General features: G+C 36.6%; 1 pseudogene; it reads right to left on the bottom strand.

Moving 5' to 3' along the window:
- Positions 1-368: 368 nt before the first annotated feature.
- On the bottom strand, positions 369-2,831 carry LOC131483743 (heat shock protein HSP 90-beta-like; annotated as a pseudogene).
- Positions 2,832-13,206: the final 10,375 nt, after the last annotated feature.

Here is a 13,206-nt window from a genome sequence, read left to right as displayed (position 1 = left end):
GATTTTAATAATTTTTTTGTTTATTTATTTTGAGAGAGAGAGAATGAGAGAGGGGAAGAGAGAGAGAGAGAGAGAGAATCACAAGCAAGCTTGTGCCAGCCACCAGTGCAGAGCTTGATGCGGGGCTCGAACCCACAAACTGTGAGATCATGATCTGAGCTAAAACCAAAAGTCAGATACTTAAGTGACTGAACCACTCAGGCACTCCAACATGATTTTATAACTGCTATCTTCAGCTCTTCCTACTACCAAAAATTATCCATCAGCTACAAATTTTTTTGAGTCTGAAAAAAAATAAGTTTTCTTTAAATAAGTTATAAAGGTGATTTTTTTAATTTATGGAATCAATCTCAAATAATCGTATTAGATTTTTTTTTGTATAAAACTGTATTTTCTTTATTTTGCATACTTTAACTTCAGAACAAAATAAACAAAAAACCACAGTACACATCCAAACCCCTCATCAAATATAGGAAGGGATAGGCCTGAGGCCCTTGTATCCTGCCTCAGACAAAGACAGGAGGGGGAAAAAAAAACAAAACACTAGACATCAGCAGAAGGAACCAGGTGAACTGAGGCCACTCAGGGCTGCTGGGAAGCCATGGGGACACTATACAGAGGGCACAGGTCTGCAGGTAGAAACTAATCTACTTCTTCCATGCGGGACGCACCCTCATCACCCTCAAGGGGAGGGATCTCATCAGGAACAGCAGCACTGGGTTCCTCTGCAGTTACTTCGTCTTCGTCAATACCCAGGCCTAGCTTGATCATGCGGTAAATTCGGTTGAAGTGGGTCTGGGGATCCTCCAGTGAGAAGCCAGAAGAGAGCAGTGCAGTTTCAAACAGGAGCACCACCAGGTCCTTGACAGCCTTGTCATTCTTGTCCGCCTCTGCCTTCTGCCGTAGTGTCTCCACAATGGGGTGGTCAGGATTAATCTCCAGGTGCTTTTTGGCCATCATATAACCCATTGTAGAGTTGTCCCGAAGTGCCTGGGCTTTCATGATCCGCTCCATGTTGGCCGTCCAGCCGTAGGTGCTCGTCACAATACAGCAGGGTGAAGACACTAGCCTGTTTGAGATGGTCACCTTCTCAACCTTCTTATCCAGTATTTCTTTCATAAGTTTGCAGAGGTTCTCAAACTTGGCCTTGCTCTCTTCCATTTTCTTTTTCTCCTCTTCATCCTCAGGTAGCTCCAGGCCCTCCTTGGTAACAGAGACGAGACTCTTCCCGTCAAACTCCTTGAGCTGCTGCATGCAGTACTCATCGATAGGCTCAGTCATATACACTACCTCGAAGCCCCGCTTCCGCACCCGCTCCACAAAAGTGGAGTTGGCAACCTGCTCTTTGCTCTCGCCAGTGATGTAATAGATGGACTTCTGGGTCTCCTTCATGCGAGAGACATACTCCGAAAGAGAAGTCATCTCATCTCCAGACTGGGAGGTGTGATAACGCAGCAGCTCAGAAAGACGACGCCGATTAGTGGAGTCCTCATGGATTCCAAGCTTCAAGTTTTTAGAGAATGCCTCATAGAATTTCTTATAGTTCTGCTTGTCTTCTGCCAGTTCAGAGAAGAGCTCAAGGCACTTCTTTACGATGTTTTTGCGAATGACCTTCAAGATTTTGCTCTGCTGGAGCATTTCTCGGGAGATGTTTAGGGGCAAGTCCTCAGAGTCCACCACACCACGGATGAAATTGAGATACTCCGGTATCAACTCATCACAGATGTCCATGATAAACACACGGCGGACATAGAGCTTGATGTTGTTCTTTTTCTTCTTGTTCTCAAAAAGGTCAAAAGGAGCCCGACGGGGGATGAACAGCAATGCCCTGAATTCCAGCTGACCTTCCACAGAGAAGTGCTTGACTGCCAAGTGGTCCTCCCAGTCATTCATAAGGCTCTTGTAAAACTCTCCATATTCCTCCTGGGTGATGTCGTCAGGGTTTCTGGTCCAAATGGCTTGGTCTTGTTCAGTTCTTCCTGATCAATGTATTTCTCCTTAATCTTCTTTGTTTTCTTCTTCTTTTCCTTCCCACTATCATCCTCCTCATCTGAGCCCACATCTTCAATCTTGGGCTTCTCCTCATCATCTTTATCTTCCTCTTCTTTCTCACCTTTCTCCTCCTCTGCCTCATCATCACTGATTTCTTTCTCTCGTTCCTTCTCCAGATAAAGAGTAATGGGATAGCCTATGAACTGTGAGTGCTTCTTCACCACTTCTTTGACACGTCTCTCCTCTAAGTATTCTGTCTGGTCTTCTTTAAGATGGAGGATCACTTTGGTGCCCCGGCCAATGGGCTCACCATGGTCTGCACGTACAGTGAAGGAGCCCCCAGCAGAAGACTCCCAGGCATACTGCTCATCATCGTTGTGCTTTGTGATAACAACCACTTTCTCTGCCACCAGATAAGCAGAATAAAAGCCAACACCAAATTGTCCAATCATGGAAATGTCTGCACCAGCCTGGAGAGCCTCCATGAATGCTTTAGTGCCCGACTTGGCAATGGTTCCCAAATTATTTATGAGATCAGCTTTGGTCATGCCAATGCCGGTGTCCACTAGAGTCAGAGTGCGTTCCTGGGGGTTGGGGATGATGTCAATTTCGAGCTCTTTACCACTGTCCAACTTGGAAGGGTCTGTCAGGCTCTCATACCGAATCTTGTCCAAGGCATCAGAAGCGTTACTGATCAACTCCCGAAGGAAAATTTCCTTGTTGGAATAAAAGGTATTGATGATGAGGGACATGAGTTGGGCAATTTCTGCCTGGAGGGCAAATGTCTCCACCTCCTCCTCTCCATGGTGCACTTCCTCAGGCATCTTCAAGGAGAAGAACTGTAAGCAGTACAGACCACGGTGAGCAGGGACTAAGTCCGGCTCAAAATCCGCAACAAGGCTGAGCGGGGGTGACTCTAGATTTTTATTAAAATGAAATAAAATATATTTAGCATTAATTAATTTTTGAAATTAACTTTTCAAGATGATGACTTTTAAATACAAAGACGTATTTGAAATTCTTCATCAATAAAATACATTATAAAAAGTTGAACAATCTTACATTGAACAACTTTTACATTTCTAGTAAAAAGATGTTTTTTGGGGCATCTGGGGGGCTCTGTCACTTAAACGTCCAACACTTGATTTTGGTTTAGATCACGATCTCACACTTCATGAGCTCAAGGCCCACACTGACAGCGCGGAGGCTGCTTGGGATGTGCTCACTGCTCCTTCTCTCTCTGCCTCTCCCTTTTCACACTCTCACTCTGTCTCAAATAAACTTAAAAAAATGTTTTTTCATGAACAACGATCGTGGGGCCCAATATTTCAGACTAAACACACACACACACACACACACACACACACACCCCTATATACAAGCTATGGTAAATTTTTGAAAGTAAGCAACAGCAACCAACCAAAGTGTGGTAGTAAGGAAATATTAGATGATTTTATACATTAATAGAATTACTAAGAATTGTCCTTAAATCTAATTCTGTTCCATATACTGAAAAAAAATCTCTAAAATGAGGCTAAGAAATTGATTACATATTGTTTACATATTAAATAACATTGATTACATATTGATACATATTGATTACATATTAAATAACACAGTGTTAAATTTTCCTGTTTCTTTAAATGTCAGTAAAAGAGATCATATATTACAGTGACATGGGATTTTCTTCTCTTGTTTTTCAAGTGCAAAACTAACGCGTAGATCCAATTTTTCCTGTTATATTAACATTTCCACATGTTAGCTATTTGTGTTTCATGACATAGAAGTTAATCAGGCTTTATTATTTTGCAAGTATGTTAAAATTCATATAATATGTCTTTATTTGTTATATTCCACTCATAGAGCATCTGAATCTTTTGCTATCATAGTACCTTTCAAAAGGAAAATTATGTTTTACAGCCAAGCAAGCTTAAAAAAAAATTCAATACTGATAGAAAAGTACTTACTAGCCAGGTAATATCCCAGATAGACCGTAAGGGAAAAATAAGGCAAAGCCTGCAATGTTTGCTCTGTTTATGACATGAGAAACCAGCTGTAAATTGGAAGGTCATTACATCATTATTCCAGTTCAGTTTGCCAGAAGTTCTAAAATTAAAGTTCAAATTATATTAAGTAATAATGTTTGATACATGAATTGAAATTATATTCAAAGTGAAGATTGCATTTAGATGATTATTGATAGAAATTTAAGGAATATTCTGTAAGTTACAAAAATAAACACTTTTTTGTTTGAAGACAGAAGCTGAATAAAAAAATATTCATGGCAAGAAAGTATAATAATTTACAGTTTGAAACATAATAATATCCACAATGAATGTAACTGTGTAAAGGCAGGGATGGATTTTATGAATCTATGAATTAAAATTTGTCAAGAAGATTAAGAGTTTTATGTAAATTTTCTGAGGAGACTTCACAGTTATGACAGCAAGTTGCCAGCAACTTACACATAATTTTGTCAAAACAACAATTTTCTTTAGGAAAATGATATTTTTATTAAATAAATCACAATGTATTTTTTACAAAAATAAAAACTATTCATAGCAAAAAGGAAATAAAATGTGCGTGGCTTTCAGGTAATGCGGTGCTAAATGGCTTTATTTAATTTTATAAAACTAGGTAGTTAATGGAGAGTGATTTAAAATCTTTGCATTGGGCCTAATATTTATGATATACTTTTTTTTTCTTGAAAATTTTACCTTTAGGAAACATTTATTTATATAACACCATGCATGCATATCTTCTTTTTCCTAGGTAAAAAAAAAAATCCCAACCATAGATGACAGCAACATAATTACTTATTACAATAAATAATACATTCATATTGCCAATATTAGAATAATATTCCCAAGACTGCCACAAAAATATGCCTATTCTAAACAGTTTAATATTATTTTTACAGTTCATTTTGTTCCTAGGACATATTTGATTAGGTGTATAAAATCAAATTACAATGTTTTAAGAAATCTTGGAAGAGTTTTTTTTGTGTGTGTGATTATCTCCCCAACTGGAAATATAAGTAGGGTAACATTTTGCATTCAATTTTTCGTCATTTTACTTTAAACATAATTTAGTATAAAACTTGTATCAAATGTTAATGGATCCAGCCATTTTAAAACAAACTATAAAGAAGCCTAGCGTCTATCATAGTATCCTGCTCCCAGTCCACTTCATTTATTTCATGATTTATCTTCCTATTTGTATTTATAGCCTTTCTTAGATTACTGATAGCTCACCACAAAATTTTCTTTGTTTTTCTTCTCGTAATTTAATGGAAAAGATTGGTGCTTCTTCCTTAATAGTGTATCTGAGTATTTTTTCTTGTTTTATGTCTGTATTCTATAGTGAGGAGTACCTCACAGGCATCTGACCCATTCTCTAGTGGAGTTCATTTGGGATAGTACTGTTCTTTAACTGTTATTACAACTAGAGTCAATGCTAATAAACATATGAATATGTGTTTAAAAATTTTGTCATTCTATCTTTGAAGTAGATTCTCTAGAAGTGAGATTGCTAAGTCAACGTGTTTAAACATGAACAAATTTGCTGGATATTGGCAGATTTCCTTTCATAAGATTTAAATGATTATTTTCTCAGCAGCAATGTATAAATATTCTTATTCCCCATAGTTCATCAAGTATTTGGTGAACTTGGAAAAGTTCAATCCAATCAACTTGGATTTTTGCCATGGTTATAGGTAAGAAATAGTATCTCATATTGTTTTAGTTTTCATTATTTGTTATTATAAGTGAGAAAAAGCATATTATGCATAGAAGAACTATTTTCATTTATTTTTCCCTGAGCTGTCTGAGAGCCCTAATTTTTTGTTGTAATAAAATGCTCTCTTTTAAGTACGTTATTTCTTACATAAGAGTTGGTTAAGGGGCCCTGGGTGGTTCAGTCAGTTAAGCATCTGACTCTTGATTTTGGCTCAGGTCATGATCTCACAGTTCTTGAGTTTGAACCCTGCATTGGGTTCTGAGCTGACAGTGCAGAGTTGGCTTGGGTTTGGGATTCTCTCACTCTCTCACTTTCTCTTTTCCTTTCTCTCTCTCTCTCTGCCCCACACCCACTGACTCTCTATCTCAAAATAAATAAGTAAACCTAAAAAAGTTGGTTAAAAAGGTGTTCTGTCTGTAAAAATTGTCATAGAGTTCAAGAGTGATTTTAAAATCAGCAAGTAAGTTATTCTTAAAACAATTATCATTTAATTCCCCTATGACAGTCACTCTTTTAGGTACTAACAATAGTGTGATATACTAAAAGCCTTGCTCTCATGAGCTATGATCTGGTGGAGGAAACAGCCTATAAATAAGGAAACAAGGTATACAGAATAATCTAACCTAGTGTTAAGTACCAGTATGAAACAAAGAAGAGGCTGGTGGAGGTGGGATGCTATTTTATAAAGAGTTATCACTGAAGGGGCACCTGAGTGGCTTAGTCAGTTAAGCGTCCAACTTCAGCTCAGGTTATGATCTCACATTTCATGAGTTCGAGCCCCATGTCTGTCTCTGTGCTGACAGCTCGGAGCCTGGAGCCTGCTTCAGATTCTGTGTCTCCCTCTCTCTCTGCTCTTCCCCCCACTTGCACTCTGTCTCTCTCTCTCTCTCTCAAAAATAAAATATACATTAAAAACACTTTAAAAAAGAGTTATCACTGAAGATCTCTTTGAAGAAGTAATACTGAGATTTTGACATACGTGACATAAAAGTGAGTCATTTGGTTCCAAAAGAAGGAGGGAAGATAAAATAAGTGTAAAGGTCCTAAGTCAGTTAAGGAACAGGCAAGTTTGTTTACCACAAGATGGCCTGTGTGACTGGAAGTGCCACAAGCATTAGGGTGGCATAGATCAAATCTCAGGGGAGATTGATGCCAGATCATTGAGGAGTATAATGAAGATATTAAATTCAGTTCTAGGTTTATAAGAGGCAATTGAAGATTCTTAATGAAAGGAGAGATATGATTTATGATAACTCTGGCTACAAATGTGAGGAATACATTGGACTGGACAATAAGAATGTAAATATATATGCCAGTGTAGGAGAGGAAAAATAATTTTCCCCCTACCCTTCTGAGTTCTTAGCTAAGACTCCTGTAATAAATGACAGATTAATAAGAGAAAAGCAAACAGAAATTTATTAACATGTGTTCCTCATGTATATATGGGAGGTACCCAGGAAAAAATGAGTAACTACCTAACGCTGGCTTAAAATTCAGAATTAATCACTATCTTAATAAAGAAAGAAGAGAGGGATATAGGCCTCACAGTGGAGAGTAACTAAATTTTAGGAAATATGAATGGGCACTTAGAACACATTAGAAGTATAATAGCTTGTGATAAAGTTTGTCTATGATATATACTTCTAGTCTTCTTGCCTGTGGTGAGGGTCAATCTTCCCTGGGTGACAAAACTCCCAGGGAAGGGATCTATGACAATTGAGCTCCTTTTGGAGGATCTGTCTTTCCCTAGACAAGGGAGTTCAGAAAAAAAAAATTCTCCTCATATTTGCTCTTTTCCAAGTGCCTACAGCTCAAAATAATCGATAAACCACAGTGGCATATTTAGAGTGACATATTATGCTACCCTTCACCAATCACTGTTCCAAGTGTTTTACACAAATTGATGAATTTAAGCCATACAATTTTGTAAGTAGATAATCATTTCACAGATGAAGTAATTGAACTCCAGCAAGGTTAACAAAATTGCCCCAAGTCATACATCTGGAAGCAGTGAAGATCTGAAACCAGATTGTCTGTTTCCACTCTGGCCTGGAATTTTGTTGATGTTATATGGACAAAAACTTGGATCTTAAAAAAGTAGGCAATATTAAAATTCATAGTCCCTTTTTAAAATTACTCTAAGAGGGGCACCTGGGTAGCTCAGTTGGTTAAGTGACTTCAGCTCAGGTCATGATCTCACAGTTCATGGGTTCAAGCCCCGTGTCAGACTATATGCTGGCAGCTCAGAGCCTGGAACCTGCTTCAGATTCTGTGTCTCCCTCTCTCCCTCTGCCCACCCCCCCAACTCATGCTCTGTTTCTCTCTGTCTCAAAAATAAATAAACATAGAAAATTTTTTGAAAGCAAAAATTACTCTAAGAATATAGTTAAGGTTCTAAGTGTATTAACTCACTTCAATAATGCTTTCTCTCTGTTATTAGCCACCTGAAGTTGGAAATTTTTGTTAGATTGAAGTCATGAGAGATATGCCTTGGGAATCTCTAAATGAACACAAACTAGCACACTTTTTAAAAATTGATTTTATGATTTTAATTCATAGCACTGATGTAAAAATCAAATCTAAACCTCTCTGTATTAAGCAAAAAAATAAACATTAAGTTCTGTTTTTCAATGTTAACTTTAAAATTATATTCGCCAAAAAATGCTTTTTAATGTAGATTTGAAAAAAAAAAAGTTTGGAGGAAAGGATGATGGTAGCAAGGGGTAGTTTAACAGGACAGCTGTGTTTTCTGCTGCTGCTTATTTAAAGCCAAAAATAAGCATGTTAAACATTGGCCTGTGGTAGTACATTGGTGATAAAGGGAACTGAGGCATGTAAGACCTTATGCACATTCCCTTTTGAGTACAGCATCTCTCACCAACATATATCACAACCGTCTTGAGAAAAGCTTTCAGTTGTAACATCTCAAATGTTAATAGTCATTGTGAAATGCTTAGTATGTGAAATCTGTAAAAACAAAACCTGTACAATTGTAAGTTATAATTCATAATAAATAACAAAAATTCTTAAGATAAAAGAGAATTAATTACCTTTACACATTTTCTGATGAGTCACCGTTGAAACCATATTTATTTCCTCCCCAGGGATAATTGTATCCTGAAAATCCACTTAGCATGATTATTTTCACTTTAAGGCCATTATCCTTTTCAGAGGATCACGTGGTTTTCAAAACTAAATACTGAATAGAAAACACAACGAGATATCACTTAATACCGACTAGGATGGCTATCATCGAAACAATGAAAAAAGCAATTGTTGGTGAGGGTGTAGAGAAACTGGAACCCTCACACGTTGCTGGTGGTGTTATATAATGGTCCCGGTGCTGCAGAAAGTGCTTTTGTGTTTACTTAAAAATTTGCCTTATGACCTGGCAATCCCACTTCTAGATACATACCCCAAAGCATTGAAAACCAGGTATTCAAACAAATGCTTGTTTATGAATGTCTATGTCCGTTTCCTTGTAAACACTCCACTTGATAATAGGCACAGTACAGATGCTTCCCTACTTACTATGGTTCCACTTATGATTTTTTGACTTCACAATGGTATGAAAACGATACATATTTGGTACAAAATGCACATGGAGATTTCAATTTGGATCTTTTCTAGGGCTAGCAATACAGAACCTGATACTCTCTCTCTCTCTGAATACTTTCTCTCCCCATGTTGGGCAGCAGCAGGAAACCAGAGCCCTGGGTAGCCACACAATCACAAAGGCAAACAACTGGTGTACTTACAACCAGTCTGTCTCCATGCAGACACTTTCTGTTTTTCACATTTAGTACACTATTCACTAAATTACATGAGGTATTCGACACTTTGTTATAAAATAGGGCTTGTGTCAGATGACTTTGCACAACTGTTAAGTGTCCTGAGCATGTTTAAGGTAGGCTAGGCTAAACCATGGTGCCAGTAAGTTCGGTGTATTAAATGTATTTTTGAATCAATGATATTTCAACTTATGATAGGTTTATTAGGTTGTAACTCCTTCATAAGCTGAGGAACATCTGTAAAGTCGATTTCAAAAATCCAACAAATGAATTCAGTGCTGTGCTATGCCCTCTGGGAGATTAAATCTATCACCGATATAAATAAATACAACTGCTAAGGAACCTAAAGAGTTTTGTGTTACAACTTTTAGTGCATATGATTAAGTAGAAAGAATAAAAAGAGATACTTCTATACATATAGTTGGAGAAAACTGATTCTACTTCTAATAATTAAAAAACTAGGGGTGTGTGAGTGGCTCAGTCAGTTAAGCATTTGACTTCAACTCAGGTCATGATCTCATGGTTCTTCGGTTCGAGCCCTGCGTCGGGCTTTGTGCTGATAACTCAGAGCCTGGAGCCTGCTTCAGATTCTGTGTCTTCCTCTCTCTTTTCTGTCCCTCCCTCCACTCAAGCTCTGTGTCTTTCTCTGCCTCAAAAATAAATAAACATTAAAAAAAGACTAGAAAAATTCTTCAGAAAATAATATAATTACTTTATAATGAACTTTTAAAGAAACAAAATCAGTACCTAACATACACCTTTAAGAAAGGTATCCGTATTATCCTAGTTTACAGATGAACAAACAGGCACAAAGAGATAAAATATATTGTCTAAAGAAACATATTGGCAAAAGAAGGAAAAACAATTTGACTTAGTATGGTTCCAGAATCAATATTCAATTTGGTCGCCTCTTACAAAGATTATAACAATATATTTGTAGAGTAATTATTAATATTTTGGCCAACATCAAGGAAAACAATGCCTGTTGACAGTTTATGTAGACATACAAAGATACTGATACATATATTGAAATTTGAAAAATTAAGAGAAAATTCATCAATGAAGACAAAATAATTTTATTTAAGTAAATTGGTCCTTCGTTAATAAATTTTGAATATTCTGTTCTGAAATAGAAATGTAGACATTGCAATTGATTCAGTGGCAGCATGAGGGCATCCTAAGATCATGGATATATAGTCATTTAACCATCAATAGTTATCTTTGAATACAGTTTGCAGACATATTTCTTTTACTAATACAGTATTGCTTTTAGAACAATATGTCTTTTTGCTGAGAGATAATTGAAACCCTTACTTCAAAATACCTATTTGTTTTTTTATAGAATACTTCTGATCATATAGATTTTTTGCTCTTCTACTTCTTCTCCTAATTTGCCCTGCATTAGACTACTATTAATGCAATAGACACTACTGGAGTATCTCTTTAGCCTTTCTATAAGGATGCTTGATTCAACTAAAGGGGTGCTTGCCTGGCATCTATGTTTCCTCTCTGTCTCTTCTTTTTACTTCTGAGAAAGTAGAGAGACACTTGATCTATGCTTGTGACTCAGGATTTCTGAACTCATAATTTAAACTGAGAAGCACAGAGACTAGGAGTTACAGATTTAGGTGCCTTAAAGACTCTTTCTGACTCCTACATTACAAAGATGAAAATATTCTTGGAATTTGTTTAATATCCTAGAAGATTACTTTCTTCTTTTTTTAACATATGCTGAATGATTTGTTTTCTATTTATTAATTAATTGAAAATAAATTTTGATTAATATGGCATGAAATCAGAGAACTTAGCATATGTAAAAAGAAAAATAGCAACAACAGGGACATCTGGTTCAAAGCCTCCTATGGTCTAACATTCCAAGTGTGGATCTATTTGGAGGTGAGAGTAAAAAATTGAGTATTGAGATACTGAGACACTGAGTATTGAGTATGGAGATAGTAAAATTTGAGTATTTTTTTTTTGTACAAGAAATTGTGTTCATTGTTGAAAAGTAAAGTACAGACAAATCCCCTGAGATATAATCTCCCATTCAAAGTCATCATTGTCAACTTTATGGTGTTAATATTATCAGATTTTGTGAAATACATATAATATTTATTTGTACAACTACACATTTCTTTTTTAAAAATAGGATCATGTATTTTTTTATAATTCTCACTTAACCATTATTGTAACATATTAACGTATTGTTAATGGGTACTTTCCAGAGAGCTTTGGTCCTCTTGGGGACAGTTTTCTGTGACAGAAAACCCCTTGTGTGAGGTCATTGATGAAGCACTGAGCCTATACTCCTGACAAAAATGTGACCCATGGGAGAAAGAGAAACTGATCCAAGAGAATGTAAATAATTCTTATGGTCAGCCCTTCACCCTAAAACACTTACTTTCCTTGTGTGTTATACCAGATGAAAATTTAACAGAGGTTTTCATGACAATGTGGCAACAAATGACCCAGAGTAAGGTGGAGTCCTCAAAGATATTACTGTGTGATCCAATCCCAAGTCACCCAAAGGGCACAAACCTCAAACCCTGGTGATAAAACAATATATTATAGCTGTTCACTCAAGGGATTCCCAAAACTGATACAATTATGTCAGTTATCTTGTTACCTCATATAAAGTTTTCCATAGACAGAAAGCATCTAAAGTTGATTTGGTTGAGCAGTGAGCAGCCCGGTAGCACTGGCTTCACATGAAAAAATGGCTATCCCTTTGGGGAAAACTTTATACTACAGAAAGCAAAGCTGTTTAATCAAAGGAGCCATTGATTCTCAGAAGTTCCCTAAATGCCTCTGTCTGATGCACAAAGCAATTTGCTTAAGTTTGCTTAAATTGAAACCTGATTTTGTCCACTAGGTTGCTGTGGATATTTAACCTCAGGGGCCAGTTCTGTGGAATATGAAATGAATATGATCACTCTCGTCAGTGGACAGAACTCAAATCCATTTTCATAGCTTAAAACATTACTCCCTTGAAAAACTTATCTTTTTACTGTTATCTTTTATCTTTTTACTTTTGGCTTGTAGATACTTTTTTAACTGTTTGGTCTGCCTCTTGGAAACCTACAGATTGCCTGGCAGATTAAAGTCACTTATGTTTGGGACCACAAACTGGAAAGAAATTGTGGCTGCTAATATAACCATCTGTGTTACTCTTATACATTCCCAAAACAAGAGCCCATTCTCTGATAGCATTAGTCAGAAGCTAAAGATTGAACCTATATTACTTAAATATCTACATTACTGTTTCAATCCACCATTGTATGAGACATAGAAACAGATCTACCATCATAGCTTGGACACACAAGAAAAGACTGCTTTTAACTAAGGATCTACCATCACATTCAAGAACTGGAACTCCTGCCAGTTGACTTGTTTAAGAACTACATCTTCAACTGGTTCATTTGCTGCTACATTATTATGATAATACTTAATTTTATATCTGGTTAAATGTTTCTTAAGTTTTTCAACGTGTAGGGCTGACTGTAAGAGTTATTGAGATAATGCTAAATAATTTTCTCATTTTTCTGTGGGTCACCATTTTTCAGAAGTATAGACAAATTCAGGAGACCATATGGCATGGGATGTGGCCTCTGTCCACTATGGCAGATAAACTTCATCAGAACTTGACCCCTTTTTGAAGATTATTGATGTAGAACAATTGTTGTTG

Source organism: Neofelis nebulosa, chromosome 1 (assembly GCF_028018385.1).
Source record: "Neofelis nebulosa isolate mNeoNeb1 chromosome 1, mNeoNeb1.pri, whole genome shotgun sequence".
Lineage (NCBI taxonomy): Eukaryota > Metazoa > Chordata > Mammalia > Carnivora > Felidae > Neofelis > Neofelis nebulosa.
The sequence above is the reverse complement of the archived record's forward strand: the minus strand, read 5'-3'. Positions and strand labels throughout refer to the sequence as shown.